Source organism: Budorcas taxicolor, chromosome 14, assembly GCF_023091745.1.
Source record: "Budorcas taxicolor isolate Tak-1 chromosome 14, Takin1.1, whole genome shotgun sequence".
Lineage (NCBI taxonomy): Eukaryota > Metazoa > Chordata > Mammalia > Artiodactyla > Bovidae > Budorcas > Budorcas taxicolor.
This window is the reverse complement of record NC_068923.1, coordinates 44,294,930-44,312,105: the sequence shown is the minus strand read 5'-3', so window position 1 is coordinate 44,312,105 and position 17,176 is coordinate 44,294,930. Positions and strand designations below refer to the sequence as shown.

At 38.9% G+C, this 17,176-nt stretch overlaps 1 non-coding gene across 1 annotated transcript; it reads right to left on the bottom strand.

Annotated features, from left to right (window-relative positions):
• Positions 1-1,912: 1,912 nt before the first annotated feature.
• TRNAY-AUA (transfer RNA tyrosine (anticodon AUA)) lies at positions 1,913-1,984 on the bottom strand. Its single transcript has one exon. It is a non-coding gene; the product is annotated as a tRNA-Tyr (tRNA).
• Positions 1,985-17,176: the final 15,192 nt, after the last annotated feature.

Genomic DNA, 17,176 nt, shown 5'->3' with positions numbered 1-17,176 from the left:
TTGAGTCGGTGATGCCATCCAACCATCATTCCGGATTTAAATTAATGTTAATCATTCCCTTTCCTTTCAAACAGCTCCCCTCAAACAACTTTTAAACAGAGCAGACCCGAGTTTGGCATTAATGCCCATTGTGTACTACTATGAAGTTTGCCATGGTGTGTACGGATAAAGAGAAAAAAAAAAAAAAATCAGATCTCTAGAAAGGAATTATTTTAATTATTGATTTGTTTGATTTGGGAAGGTGAAAAAACGATTTAAGGAATCAAGTCAATAACATTGAATTATGGTGGGGAAACACACAACTCACTTTGCCACAAACTGGAATGATATACAGAAACCTTTGCTAGATTTGCTGAAAATGGTGCCAAGAGGCCAGCCTAGCTGTGTGGCCTGAAGGGAAGTCACAATATCTGAAGTTCTCAATTTCCTTATCTGTAAAGTGAAGTGATTAGGCCTGGAGACCTCATGATCTCTTAAATACCATTCCTCACTCCACATTATCCTGCCAGGTTCAAAGGGAGAAGGGAAATTGGGAATTTTTAGGAAAAGCCTCAGAGATCTCTGGCATCATTTCACTGAAGCGCTCCTCTCTGACTTTTCACTCTGGTTCTAGCTCAAAAGTTTAGACGCTTCTTCCTTCTCAATCCTCACAACTAGTTACTAGGTCCTTGATTTTCTCCATTTCAAGGTCTCTTCAATGACCCCTCTCATTTTCACTGTCATCTCTGTACAGAGTACAAATGCAAAGAACTCAGAATCTTGTATCTGACCCTCACTTACTTTTTCCACCTACAATCTCCAACTGCTCTCTGTGTAGGTACACATTTGTCTGACAGACTGTCTTCTCACTGTATGGTACCCACAATAAACAGCCAACGCTTCTGCCATGGCACACTTATAGCCACTATTCCCTGCTCAGAATACCTCTCTTCAGTCCTAGTTACCTGTCAGGACTACAACAGCTCAGCTCAGGAACCTCTCTATGTAATAAAATAACTGCAATGCTTAGAATCTGTACTGCTCCACTTGGCACTCAGCAACAACTACTTGTTTTGTTTTCTCTGTTATTTATCATATTTATCTTCAAAACTAAACCATAAGCTATTTACTGAATGTCCCCAAGCTCCGGCCAATCCAGGATGAAAAGGCTATTTTCAATATCTCAAAAAGCCTAAAAGAAACTATATATTCATCTACAATTAGGCTATTCAGGTTGCCTATCACAGAAAGATTCTGTTTTTGTCTGAAATTATACAATGCTGAAGTTACACAATTACTTCAAGTTAACCCATGGATAGAGGAGCCTAGTGGTCTATAGTCCACAGAGTCTAAGAACTGAACACAACTTAGCAACTAAACAACAACAACCAAAGCTTTGAAGGACAGTTATATGTGACTGATCAAAAACACAGGAAAATAAATTATTATTAAATAATATTTGTTTGTTTTGAAGACCAAATCTTTGAGATTCATGGAGCTACATAAAAATAAAAGGTAGCCTACCCATTCTTTGTCACCCCATGGCCAAACAAGTGATGTACCTATGTGTGTGCTAAGTCGCTTCAGTTGTGTCTGGCTCTTTGTGACCCCCATGGACCGTAGCCCACCAGGCTCCTCTGTCCATGGGATTCTCCAGGCAAGAATCCTGGAGTGGGTTGCCGTGCCCACCACAGGGGATCTTCCTAACCCAGGGATCAAACCCATGCCTTTTATGTTTCCTGCACTGGCAGGTGAATTCTTTACCACTAGTGCCACCTGGAAACCCAATGTATCTATAGTGAGTGAGTGAAGTCGCTCAGTCGTGTCCGACTCTTTGTGACCCCATGGACTGTAGCCCACCAGGCTCCTCAGTCCATGGGATTTTCCAGGCAAGAATACTAGACTGGGTCGCCATTTCCTTCTCCAGGGGATCTTCCCAACCCAGGGATTGAACCCAGGTCTCCTGCATTATAGGCAGACGCTTTACCGTCTGAGCTACCAGGGAAGCCCCTATAATCGGTGCTTAAAAATATATTCATCAGTTTATGATTATTTTCAGTTTTTCTTAAGTTCTCTCTCTCCCTTGCTATAATTAAAATACTGGCCTTTTCTTCTTCATGCAAATAAAGCTGTAGGAGTTTCCCTTTCTAATTTCAAATAAACTTTCAAGAATAAGATAAATAAGAATCACACAGCACCTCTTAGTGTTGGACTAGAAAAGGTTTTAGTATTCCAGAAATAAACCCTTGATTCACAGTAAACTGCCTGTGTTAGCGGGCCCTTGGTAATATTAAGATCTTTAGAAAGTAAAATTTCCTTCACTGCAACCTTACCCAAACGAAACAAGTAGAAGCAGAACCAAGTTTGCAGAACCATACCAAGTAAAAGAGTGAAAACTGATTTGCAATCTATCAATGGCTCCTTGTGTTTTGAAAATGTCACTGGCATGTTTAAGGGAGGCCACAGAGCTCTGAAGTCTGGCCTAAACAATCTATAAATCACCAGTCACAGCAAACCTTTCTAATATTCTAGAGATTTAAGAAGTATTAAACAGGCAGACTAAACAACAGTCACACTTCATTTTACAGAGTGGTTGTACCAGAGGCTATTTATTATAGACTCTTGGAACTTTTCCTCTCCTCAGAGTGTGAGGTGACAATTAAGAGCAGAGCCTTGGGACTTACCTCGTGATCCCACCTGCCAAGGCAGGGCACACGGGTCGATCCCTGATCCAGGAAGACCCCACGTGCTGCGGAGCGGCAAAGCCCATGCGCCACAACTATTGAGCCCGTGCTCTAGAGCCCAGGGAACTGCAACTACAGAGCCCGCGCATTTAGAGCCTGTGCTCCACAACAAGAGAAGCCACAGAATGAGAAGCCAGCACAACACAACAGTGTAGCCTCCCGTTAACCGCAACTAGAGAAAACCTGTGCAAAGCAACAAAGACCCAGTGCAGCCAAAAAAAAAAAAGCAGAGCCTTGGGGAAACCGCTGAACCCAGAAGAATAAGATGGAGTAACAAGGGCCATATTTGCCCTCCCATGTAAACCAACAACAAGGAAATAGACAACATATATAAACCAGCAGTTCTTAAGATATTGCATGTTAGGCAGTGAAGGAGAGTGATCCCTCAGGGATGGGAAGTGAACAGAGTTTGTCTCAGTTTATAACCTTCAGAGAAATTACAGGCGATGGAAAGGAAAGGGGAATCATAGGCGAGTCCAGCAGATTCCCTGAGCTGAGGAGACAGAGCTGTGAGTTCAGGGAGAACAAGATGGCTGGAATTCACAGGACCAAGTCAGGGAGACAGACAGACAACAGAGAATCCCAGAGATCTGCAAAGGGTCCTCCTTGAGAATTCACCAGAGCTGGTCAGTGCATGCATGGAAGGAAACTACTCAGGGTTGAGGAAAGAACAAGCCACTGAAGCATCAGAAGGAACAACACTGAGCACTCACAGAGGGCCAGGAATAGTGGCTGTTCACACCAGGCCAACTAGAAAACCTCCCAATTCAATTTAATCAAGAGAGTATTCAGAAAGGTCTTGCTTTGATACTGGAGAGTAACTGTGTGTGTGTGTGTGTGTGTGTGTGTGTGTGTGTGTGCGCGCGCGCGTGTGTGCACACCCACTCAGTCATGTCCAACTCTTTGAGACCCATGGATTGTAGCCTGCCTGGCTCCTCTGTCCACTGAATCCTCCAGGCAAAAACAGTGGTACCGGTTGCCATTTCCTCATCTTGGGGATCTTCCCAATCAAGGGATTGAACCCCCATCTCTTGCATTGGCAGGTGGGTTCTTACCACTGTGCCACCTGGGAAGTCTATCTGAATCATTACCTCTTTTTCAACTGTAGTTCCAAATTTCCAACTACCTGCTAAATATCTCCCCTCATAAATGAATAAATTAATGGTTTTCCCTTCAATCATCTTTTATTCATAGTACCTCCTCCTACCCAGTCACACTAGTTCAAACTAGTTTACACTAGCTCAACTAGTTCTCACTAGTTGGATTCTTCTTAGACTTCTTAAATCTTCCTTTCCCATTTAAGCTCTCAGAGTCTTTGATAATTTTGTTGTTTTGCAGAAATGAAAAAACTGATCCTCAAATTCACATAGAATTGCAGGGGGGCCATATAGCCAAAACAATACTGAACAAGGTCTCACACTTATGGATTTCAAATTTTGTCACAAAGCTATAATGATCAAAACAGCATGATCTCAGCATAAAGCCAGCTCTATAGACCACTGGAGTAGAATGGAGTTAATAAATAAAACTGTACATCCATGGCCCACTGATTTTCATCAAGAGTGCCAAGATGATTCAATGGCAAAAAGATAGTCTCTTCATATGGTGCTTGGCCAACTGGCTATTCACATGTAAAAGAATCAAACTGGACTCCTCCCTCACACCACATGCAAAAATTAACTGAAGATGGATCAGTGACTTAAAAGACTAAAAACTATTAAAACTCTTAGATGGAAACACAGGGGTGAATTTTCACAACACTGGATTTGACAATGGATTCTTAGATATGGCACCATAAACATGACCAATAAAAGAAAAAATACATAAATTAGACTTCAATTCTTAGATATGATGCCAAAAAGAGTTAAAACTTTTTGTGAATCAAAGGTCATCATCAGGAAATTAAAATGACAATCTATAGAGTGAGAAAATACAACTGCAAATCATATATCTGATAAGAGTCTAGTATCCAGGATAAAGAAGTTGTACAGCTCAACAAAAAGATAAATAACACAATTAAAAAGTCAGCAAACGGCCTGAATAGACATTTCTCCTAACAAGATATATAAATGGCCAACAAGGACATAAAAAGATATTCAACATCACTCAGTTCAGTTTAGTCGCTCAGTTGTGTCTGACTCTTTGCAACCCCATGAATTGCAGCACACCAGGCCTCCCTGTCCATCACCAACTCCCGGAGTTTACCCAAACTCATGTCCATCGAGTCTGTGATGCCATCCGGTCATCTCATCCTCTGTCATCCCCTTCTCCTTCTGCCCTCAATCCCTCCCAGCATCAGGGTCTTTTCCAATGAGTCAGCTCTTCGCATGAGGTGGCCAAAGTATTGGAGTTTCAGCTTTAGCATCAGTACTTTCAATGAACACCTAGGACTGATCTCCTTTAGGATGGACTGGTTGAATCTCCTCGCAGTCCAAGGGACTCTCAACAGTTTTCTCCAACACCACAGTTCAAAAGCATCAATTCTTCGGCCCTCAGCTTTCTTTACGTCCAACTCTCACATCCATACATGACCACTGGAAATACCATAGCCTTGACTAGATGGACCTTTGTTGGCAAAGTAATGTTTCTGCTTTTTAATAGCTATCTAGGTTGGTCATAACTTTCCTTCCAAGGAGTAAGCGTCTTTTAATTTCATGGCTGCAATCACCATCTGCAGTGATTTTGGAGCCCAATCACTAGTCATTAGGAAAATTCAAATCAGAACTACAAAGAGATACCACTTCACATGCATTAGGGTAAAAATAATAAACAATAATCAATAATCAACTTAGTAGAAACTGTTAGTGAGGATGTGGATAAACTGGAACCCTCATACATTGTTGGTAGGAAAATAAAATGGTGCAGCTGCTGGGGAAAACAATTTGGCAGTTCTTAAAAGAGTTATATATAGAATTACCATGTGACCCAGCAGTTTCACACCTAGATATATATCCCAAGGAACTGAAAACAGTTACCCAAATAGATATTTATACATGTATGTTAATAGCATTATTCACAACAACCAAAAGATGGAAACAACCAAATGTCCATCCACACAGACAAACTGTGGTACATATACTCGATGGAATACTAGTCAGTCATAAAAAGGAATGAAGCACTGATGCATGCTACAAGGTGGGTGAAGGCAAAAACATCATGCTAAGGGAAAGAAGTTAGACATAAGAATTTACAGCCTGAATGAATCCACTTACATACAATATTCAGAATAGATAGGTCCAAAGGAAAAGAGAGCAGGCTGGTGGTTGCCAGGGGCTGAGAGACTGGTCAAGAACTCATTAATGCATATGGGGTTTAATTCCAGGGTGATGATAATGTTTGCAACTAGACAGAAGTAGTGGTTGCAAAACATTGCAAATAATCAAAATATCTCTGAATTGCACACTTTAAAATGGTTAACTTTATGTTATATGGATTTCACTTTAATTAAAAAAAAAACCTTAATGATGACTGAATGAGATCTTATCAGTTTAGCCTCCTAGATCTTCTATATTTTGACTATCATATGACCTTTACTTCCCCTTCATGCGCTCCATGCTGTAAGCAAAACAAGCCCTTTCCTTTATATGCAACACAGGCTTCATTTCTCTCTCTATATAAGTCCGACTGATTTTTCAAGGCATTATACAAATACAAGCTCCTTTAAGAATTTTTTTTTTAATCTTTTAGTGGGGATGCTCTCTTTTCTGTAAGCTCCTATGAGCATTTTATCTGCACCTCTTGTTTTCTACCTCAGAGTATTTCTTTATATCTATGTATCTATATAGATATATAGAAATATATATAGAATATAAATATACATAGAAATATATCTATATTTCTATATATCTATATCTTTATATCTATTTCTTAACATCCTCTATTATCCAGGAATTGTCAACAAGTTTCATAAGTGATTCACCCTGTTATTCCCAGGATCCTTAGACCCTCTTACACAGAAAAGACACCTAAATAGTTATTAAAGGAAAAAGATGAATAGAAAATGAATTTCTGCATATGAATCCTCTTGGCTTTCATTACAGACTAGAGATGTGTTTTCTTGGGAATATGTTTGGCTCCAGAATGTCTAAAACACTTTGAAAATTACATGGGGTAATATTACAATTTCCTGATGAAATGGTTATAAAAATATTTCTGAACACTAATATAAAATAACTAGAATTATTTGTATCCTTAATAATTTCTAATGCTAACAGTACAAGTCATAATAATAATTTCCATTAATAACAGTTCTATAGCACATATGTGCTGCACTCTCCAAGCACTTTATATATATTGAGCAGCTATAAAATTATCACCCCATTTTACAGATGAAAAAACACAAAGTCAAGTAACATGGCCAAATGTTACTTAGCCAGTAACTAGTATGCTTGGGATTAGAACCCAGGTACTTTGTTTTTTAATAATGTTTATTTATTTGGCTGTACTGGATCTTAGTTGTGGCGTGCAGGATCTTTTTTTCTTTTTTTTACTTGCAGCACATGAGATCTTTAGTTGTGGCACATGAATTCTTAAATGTGGCATGTGGGATCTAGTTCCCTGACCAGGGATCAAACCCGCACCCTCTGCATTGGGAGTGCAGTCTTAACCTCTGGACCACCAGGGAAGTCCCAGAGCCCAGGTACTTTGGTTCCAGAGTCCATGCTTTTATTTATTTATTTATTGGGTCACATCACACTGAATGTGGGATCTTAGGTCCCTAACAGATCCAACCTGTTCCCCTTGTATTGAGAGCAGGGAGTCTTAACCACTGGATTCCCCCAGAGTCCATACACTTAACTACTATGCCCTGTCACTTCTCTAAAACAGGAGTTTTACTGTGCATAATAAAATGGCTTGGAAAGGTCAATGAGTGTCCAATAAAACATTTCCCTAATATTTCAGAGCAGGTTAATATGAAACTTTCACTTTTTTTTCAGACTTTGTGTTTGAAATTTTGAGATGGTTGATAACTTTTAGAACTACACTTGATTTCACTGTACGGAAAGTCTCTTGAAAGTGAAAGTGTTAGTTGCTCATTTGTGTCCAACTCTTTGTGACTCCACGGACTGCAGCCTGCTAGGCTCCTCTATCCATTGAATTCTCCAGGCAAGAGTACTGGAGTGGAGCAGGTAGCCATACTGTTCTCCAGGGGATCTTCCCAACCCAGGGATCAAACCTGGGTCTCCTGCATTGCAGGTGGATTCTTTACCATCTGAGCAATCAGGGAAGACTGAAAGCATTTTGACTGAGAAACAAATTTGAAGCAAGAACACAATGTAACACATGATTAAAGATGTAATTGGATGAACTGTATATAATAAAGAAACACAATAAAAGTATAAGTATACAATGGGACTGTAGACACTGAAATATAAAGGAGCCTGATAATCTGCTATATTCTGACAATATAATTTTAAAGTGTGATTTTCTGTATCTCAAATTCCAATAAAATTGTTGTGTAAAACAGTGCTTATGTATCTTTTTGCTTAAATGCATGTTGGTTTACATAAACATTAATGTTACAGTGAAGGAATCTAACTCTATAAAAGAGAATTAGTAATCTATGATGTAATTACATTCATCTCATATAGCAGTGGACCAAAATAACAATTAGAGGTTGTTCATCTTAGGAAATAAAATCTTTGAATTCGACATCCAATTAAATCATTTTCTCAACTCTCAAAAGCCTTTTCTATTAATCTTGCATGCAGAAAGTCATCTTATTAATAATGTACTCTATAATTTTATTTGACACTGGAATTTGGAGTAGGCCTTTGGGTTTAAATTTGTCTGAAATGATTTATATGATATGGTCAGTAAGTTTTAATCCATGATTAATTACCCATGTTTCCTTTAAAATGCTGCCTAATTCAGATTCCATTAATGGACACAGAGATCACAAGGTCATTTTTATGCATTCTTTTGTATGCTAAGGGGGGGAAATCATTTTCTACCTTATTTTCATGATTCAATAGATTATGTTATAAATAAGGAAAAGTTTTTTGCTTTTTTCCAGTTTGGGTCCCAGAGTTCAGCATTAACAACTTCATTCATAGGAATTTACTTTCTAAGATTTTATTGTAGATTAACCTTTTACCTAATTAAAACACTTTCAAGTTCTCTTCCTGTGTAATTTTTTTCTATTCATACCAAATTTGCAACACAACAACATATCTTTTAAAAACAGAATAACACAGACATTAAAAAAGTGATGCCACATCCAAATCATTTACAGAGAATGAGGGAAAAAGGAAAGGAGACAAAGATGACTATTCCTGATTCTAATTCTTTAATCTGACATCATGAGTTATAAAACTAATTATTAATTTAGCTAATATCTGCATTAATTGAAGGCTAACATTTTATTTGGCAAAGAGTATAATAAATACTCAATTAGTAAGTATTGATTACCTAATATGCACACTGCCCTCCACTGGGCCCCATGTATAGTACATTAAGTGTATAAAATTTCAAAACCTTTCAATCCCACCATCTATTGTTGATAGAAGAAGAAACAAACGTTTTTAAATATAAAAGTTATAGAGTGATAAATGGAATATTTTAAAATGGTAACCTTACTACAGTGAGGGGAGGAGTTCAAGTTTTATTTATTATATGTAACTATATGTTCAAAATTGACAAAAATCAAGGAAGATATACATTTACTATATAGATATTCAGGGAAATAAAACAGCAACTAAAAGCAGAGAAGATTAAATATGGTCCCTTCTCAAGATGAGACCTTCTCAAGAGACCTAGCTAAGCTAGAGGAATTATTTCAAATGACTTCAAAACAAAGTATATTTCTAGGAGGGTAAACCCAAAGGACAAAAGGAACTGAAAAAAAAAACAAACCTTAAAATCTTAAATTCAAGCAATCATATTGTTGGTGGGGTAAACAAAATAAATAACTACCTTTGTGTCTTTAAGAATCAAGAATTTTGATGCGGGAGAAAAGAGGTCTAGGGGATTTAAAATAAAACACAAATCTAAAGTACTGAATTTCAGTTGGAAGTAACATTCTGTTTCATATTTTATCTGTAAAATACACATACATATGTACCACTCAACTCTGGCAGAAAAGGTCTAAAATCAATGGCCATTCCAGTGAAATGAGCACCACCTGCATCTATGAGCACCACCTGCATCTGGATAGTGGTCTCTAAATATTTACCATTAAAATGAGTTAGGGCTTCCCTGGTGGTTCAGATGGTAAAGAATCTACCTGCAATTCGGGAAACCTGGGTTCAATCCCTGGGTAGGAAAGATCCCCTGGAGAAGGGAATGGCTACTCACTCCAGTATTCTTGCCTGGAGAATTCTACATTCTATGGGATCACAAGGAGTCAAACACAACTCAGCAACTAACACATACACACATAAAATGAGTTAAGGCTCCCTGTAGAACTGGCTGACCAGGAAGTGTACAGATGAGAATTCCAAGGACAGAGGAGCCTGGTGGGCTACAATCTATGTACAGACGAGCCTGGTCTTCCTTATTCCCTGGTATGATGTCAGTGATTACTAGAGTTACATCAAAGCCCCAAGAGGTCACTGAAAGAGTTAACCAAAGATGGAAAATGGAGCCTAAGCAATAATAATAATAATGATGAACTGAAACACGCTGAACGTTAAGTCCAGGAGTTTACAAAGATACTAAAAAATACAAAACAAACCTTAAGGATTACTTTTGAATGATGCTAAGGAACTAAATCATTTTTTTTTTCAAACTGGTAAATAAAGAATAAAAATCAAGCCTCTGTCATGCCTTTCCAATACAAACTACACCCTAAGTTAACCAAAGAGCTGATGAGGGGATGTTTCTCTTTATAGAATTCCAGCTAATGAATGAAGAACAGAATTAAAATACCATTTTGCAACCCCAAATTAGTTACTGCCAGACTTCCCAGATGTCTCAGTGATAAAGATCCACCTGCCAATGCAGAAAAAAGATGTGGGTTTGATTCGTGGGTGGGGAAGATCCCCTGGAGAAGGAAATGGAACCCACTCCAGCATTCTTACTTGGAAAATCCCATGGACAGAGGAACCTGGTAGGCTACAGTCCATCGGGTCTCAAAAGAGGCAGACACGACTTGGAGGCTACAACCACAGCAACGAGTTAATGCATCAAGGCAATGGGCATTGACATCTACTCATCTCATAAAAGGAAAACCAGCCAGACCTTTCAAGCTTTCTGATGGAAAAACACACCAGCACTTATGAAGTGTTTTTGCCAAAAAACCTGAACCCAAATCTCACAAATTATTAGCTTTAACTTCCAATTTATAGGCAACAAAGAGATCAGAGGTGAATGATATTTCAGGAATGCAATTAATAAAATTTAGTGGGAAATTCTACAGGACAAAGGATCTTATTTCTTCATTATACAACTTGTGAAAGAAAACAGAAAGGCAAAAAACAAAGATTAAAAGACAAAAAGATCCATCAACTACCAATTCTAATGAATGCATATTGTTCTAACGTATGCCTGTCTGGATTGGACTAGACAAACTGAAAAAATTATGAGGCAACTGGGGAAATTCAAACATCTGATTAAGAATTCACTGTATTTTTCCTTTTAGGTATGATGATGTTACTGTGTTACATTTTTTTAAAAGTGTATATTTTAGAGATAACACTGAAATATTTATGGTGAAATGACCTGATGTCTCAGATTTGCTTCAAAATTACGTATACGGGGGGATGGGCTAGTGATTAGCCAAAATAAGTTATAGTCATAAGTAGACAATGGTTGTAACTGGGCAACATGTTTATGGAAGCTAACTATACAACTCAGGCTAGTTTTGTATATGTTTGAAATTTTCTATAATAAAAAGGTTGTTTTCCCTAAAACAGTATTTGCTTCAGAGGAATGCTGAGGTGAGAGACTTTTTCATTATAAGCTTCTTTTACAATTGTTTTTTATTTTTAGGTACATGCATCTATTTCATTTCTAAGGAACCAGTTCTATTAATGATGTAAGAAATACCCATACATTAAAATTTTAACCAGTCCATGATGATTTAGTTGTAACTGAATGGTATACACCAGTTTTCCAAGTGTAGTCTGTGGACCCCTGGAAGGTGCTAAGACTCTTTCAGGGGGTCTATGAGCTCAAACTACTTTCATACTAACACTAAGGGGTTATTTGCCTTTTTCACTGTGTTGCCATTTGCACTGATGGTGTAAAAGTAATATAATGGCTAGAATGGTTGGTGCCCTGGCCTGAATTAAGGCAGTCACACTGCTGTACCAGTATGCGTTGTATTCTCTACTGTCACTCAATTGCAGTCAAAAAACAGAAAAAAGCCAAGTTCATTTAAGGATGTCCCTGACACAGCAGTAAACATTATTAATTTTACTGAATCTCAACTTTTGAGTACCTTTCTCTGTGACAAAATAGGAAGTATGCATAAGGCAATCTGCTGTACGATAAAGATGGTCTGGAGGGAAAGCCGATCTCTGAGTGGTTGTTGGAGTTCAAAAAGCTGAACTAGCTGCTTTTACATAAAACACCATATTTACTCAAAAGGACAACTGACAAATGACAATATTTGCCAAACTTGGGTACTTGGCAGACATCTTCTTGGAAATGAACAAAGTAAGCCTGTCACATCAAGGAAAACAACTCAATGTATTTGTTGGCAATGATAAAGTTCAAGCCCTCAAGTGAAACTCAGAGTTTTGGAAAATTTGTTTCTGCCACCATGAGCCTGACTGCTTTTCTCCTCTGAAAGAGTTTTCTGATTCATTTGGTTGGTGATATTAACAAATATGATTTTTTTAACATGTTGTTAAAACAAAATGTGTCAACATTTGGAAGATCTGCATAGATCAGTGAGTTAGTATTTTTCCAAATGACTAATGCATGAAGTTACAAAACCAGGCAAGCATCAAGGATCTATTCAAAATGAAAGAGGACTGCCATGGGTGGAATGGTGGCCCCCAAAAGGATCGAGATAGATCATCTGGACCATCCACATGGGCCCTGAATCCAAGGACACGTGTCCTTAAAAGAGATGGAAGAGACGACACTGGGACATATGGGGAAGAAGGCCATGTGAAGACAGAGGCAGACAGCCACTGGAGGTAAGGAACCACTCAAGCCCTTGGAGGGAGTGTAGCCCTGCTCATACCTTGATTTCAGATTTCTAGCCTGAAACCTGTGAGAGAGTAAATTTCTGTTGTTTTAAGACACCTAGTTTGTATTAATTTGTTATAGCAGCCATACAATGACCACTGAACTTTTTTACAGTGATTTTAGTATTTTAAAGTTTTTGTTGAATTCATTGTAATATTGCTTCTGGTCTTATGTTTTGGGTTTTTGGCCCTGAGGAATGTGGGATCTTAACTTCCCAACCAGGAATCAAACCGGCACCCCCTGCATTAGAAGATGAAGTCTTAACCATTGGACCACCAGGGAACTTGCCAACCCCCCTTTTTTTTGACCATTGGACTTTAATGTAACTGAGTACAAAAGTTTATTGATATGGATTCAGTATGCACACTACATCTAATCTTTAAGAAACTACCACTTGCCAAGTCCTGGTATAGCATCAAAGAAGAATCTCCATATTTTTCAGAAAAGGCTGCTAAAATATCCCTGCTTTTTCTCACTACACAGCTTTATGAGGCCTGATTTTTACACATACTTCAATCAAAACAATATACTGTAATGGTTTGAATGAGGAAGCAGGTATAAGTATCCAGCTGTCTCCTATCAAGTGAGACACTAAAAAGATCTGAAATATGTAAAATTATGCTAATCTAATTTTTTAGGTGGGGGGATTTATTTTTCATTAAAAATGTTTTATTTAATATGTAATGGGAGTATCTTTTTAAAGTATTTTTAGTTTCTCAGTTTTAACTTATATAGTAGATATACCTAATAGATATATAATATATATACAAGATATATATATCATACAAGATATATATTATATATTATATAAGATATATATTATACAATATATATACAAGATATATAATATATATCTAATACATAAATACTAACATAATACATATATGTTATATATGTACATAACATAATACATAAATACTCCTTGGGATCCTCAATAATTTTTAAGAGTGTAAGTGGTTCTGAGACTTTTCCTGTGAAAAACCATTGGTTTACATAATCAGTAAAAGAGGACAAACTAGGGGCCTAAGGTATCATGTACATAAGATTTTGGCTATTTTGAACTATATATTGGATTCTTAGGGGCAGGAAAAGGCTGAGAAAGATGCTTGTGGCAAAAGAACCCTGTGAGCATGTAACATACCAAGAAGCAGGTCTATACACGGTAAGGTCAGAAAAGAGGGGACATCGATGAACATGGAATTTTGCATATCAAAATTAGTATTATCTCTTTTTTTAAAACTGGAGGATAACTGCTTTACAATGTTGTATCAGTTTCTGCTGTACAACATGAATAAGCTGAAGTATACATATATCCCCTCCCTCTGGGACTTCCCTCCCCCGACCTCTCTAGGCCATCATCACAGAGCGCTGAGCTGAGCTCCCTGAGCTATACAGCAGCTTCCTACTAGCTGTCTGTTTCACAAATGGTAGTGTATATATGTCAATGCTACTCTCTCAGTTGGTCTCATAGCATTATCTTTTTAAACCAGTAAATGCATGACCCGATTTCAGAACTCTTCATTTATCTTTGTGTAACTTGAAAAGCTGTTTGATTTTGTGAATGTGGGTGACATGCTGTTCTTCTCCTGTTTCTTGGGCTCCAAACAGATGGAGTGACCATGACGATGTGAAGTCGCTCAGTCGTGTCTGACTCTTTGCAATCCCATGGACTGTAACCTACCAGGCTCCTCTGTCCGTGGGATTTTCCAGGCTAGAGTACTGGAGTGGGTTGCCATTTCCTTCTCCAGGGGATCTTCCTGATCCAGGGATTGAACCAGATCTCCCGCATTGCAGGCAGACACTTTACTATCTGAGCCATCAGGGAAGTAGATGGAGTGAGTCCTGTTAAATACTGAAATGGCCAACCGCAGTTCTCCCCAGGTCGCCCTACATTCGCTCCACCTGAAGCCTCGCAAACCTGCTTTTTGCGTATTAGTCAACTAGGGCCGCAATAACAAAGCACCACAGATGGGGTGGCTTTAACAACAGGAATTTATTTTCTCATAATTCTGGAGGTTCGACGTGCAAGATCAAGGTGTCTGCAGGGTTAGTGGCTTCCGAGGCCACTCTCCTTGGCTTGTAGACAGATGTCTTCTCCCTGTGTCTCCACGTGGTCCTCCTTCTGTGTGTCTATGTCCTAACTTCTTCTTTTAGAGATATCAGCCATACTGGCTTAAGGCATGTAGCCTTAATCACGTCTTTAAATAGCCTCTCCTCAAATAAAGTCACATTATGAGGTACTGGGAGTTAGGTCTTCAGCATACGAATTGCACAGAGGAGGGCACAATTCAGTGCACAAAATTTGGCTAACTCCTCCCACTAACCCTTTGGGAATCTGAATCAGACTTCCTTAGAGAAGCTGCCCTTGAACCTGGACTTAGGTTAGGACTTAGGACCCTAACCTAAGTGGATGCTGTTACACTTAACCAGCATCCACTACCTATCAGACCAGTCAACCCTGAATATTCATTGGAAGGACTGATGCTGAAGCCAAACCTCCACTACTATGGCCGCCTGACGCAAACAGCGGACTCATTGGAAAAGACTCTGATGCTGTGAAAGATTGAGGGCAGGAGGAGAACCGGGAGACAGAGGATGAGATGATTAGATGGTATCATCGACTCAATAGACATGAGTTTGAGCAAACTCCGAGAGATAGTAAAGGACAGGGAAGCCTGGTGTACTGCAGTCCATGGGGTCGCAAAGAGTCAGACACGACTTAGCAACTGAACAACTTATCCTATGTGTTGTTTATCACACAAATATAATTAAACACACAGTATTAATTGTTTTATGACTGTCTCTCCCACCAAACTCTAAGCACTTCAGGGCAGGGACTGTGCATGCCTGATATCCTAGTGTCCCTCAAAGAGTGAGTCAGGGAACACTGTTGTCATCAGAGCATACAGAATATCACCAATGAAGGCTGCAGGTCTACAAGGCTGCCTGGGAAGCATTCTGAGTACTGAGGCAGCTACCATTCATGATGCACCAGAAAAAGGCAGTAAAGTCTCACTGGCTTTAATCCCACTGGAGCACTAGGATAAGGGGGCAGAGACTTAACTCTAGCCCAGGTCCAGTCATTAACTAGCAATATAAAAATGAGGCAATGTTCCTTCTTTCGCTTAATCTCTCATTCTTCATCTGTAAATGCAGAAATTATCTAAAAGTTAAAACTTGTCACAATTTACATGGAAAAACCCTGATCTTTGAATGTCCCAAAGATACAAACCAACTCTACCCCATGCTACTGGGAGCCTTGTCTGCTTTTGATGGTAAGGTCAATGCCACTTTTGATGGTAAGGTCAATGCCACCTTTAACAGCCAATTCTACCGAAGCTCTGGGAGAGCCAGGCTTCCATAGTTTTTTCTCACACTAACCAAACAAAGCTTTAAAGTAGTCACTGTGTGCTTACTTGCTTAGTTGTACCCAACTCTTTGCAACACTATGGACTATAGTCCACCAGGCTTCTCTGTCCATGGGATTCTCCAGGCAAGAATACTGGAGTGGGTAGCCATTCCCTTCTCCAGGGAATCTTCCCGACATAGGGGTAGAATCTGGGTCTCCTTATTGTAGGTGGTTCTTTACCGTCTGAGCCACTAGGAAAGCCCTAAAGAGTCATTCCCACTTTCCAAAGCCTCAGGGGCTCTGAGGGCAACTGGAGTTCAATGGGTTAGGACCACTATTTAATAACTGTCTTTCAATTTGGTTGGGAATTAAGAAATGATATCCATGACTTCTGAAATGGCGACCCACTTCTAGGGGAAGTGCATTGAATTCAAAAAACGAAGATACAAATGAATGGCTAGAATATTTCTGGGATATGGAGAAGGGGTGGGATCACAATCTTTCCCCTTTATTTTGTTTTGAAGTCAGAAAAGTATGTAACATGGGGGAAAAGAAAAGACTCAGCAATTTATAATCTTTAAATCTTCAGCTGCCCTCTCCTACACATTGCCTAATCATGTATCTTGACCATCCACATGACTCACCTGGGGATAATGATGCCAGAGAGGTGGCTGTGAGTGTCACATGAAGTCACAGGCAGAAATGTATTCATTGCAGAGGTAAACAGTGAAGGGTTCCATAGAACCGACAGGGTTTTGGCTTCTGCCTCTTAGGAACTGTGTAGCTTTGGGTAAGTATTAATTTCTGTTTTCTGTTTTTTTTAGACTTTTTAAATGTGGACCATTTTTTAAAGTCTTTAATGAATCTGTTACAATGCTGCTTCTGTTTTATGTTTTGGACTTCTGGCCACGAGGCATGTAGGATCTTAGCTCCCCAACCAGGGATCGCATTGGAAGGCAAAGTC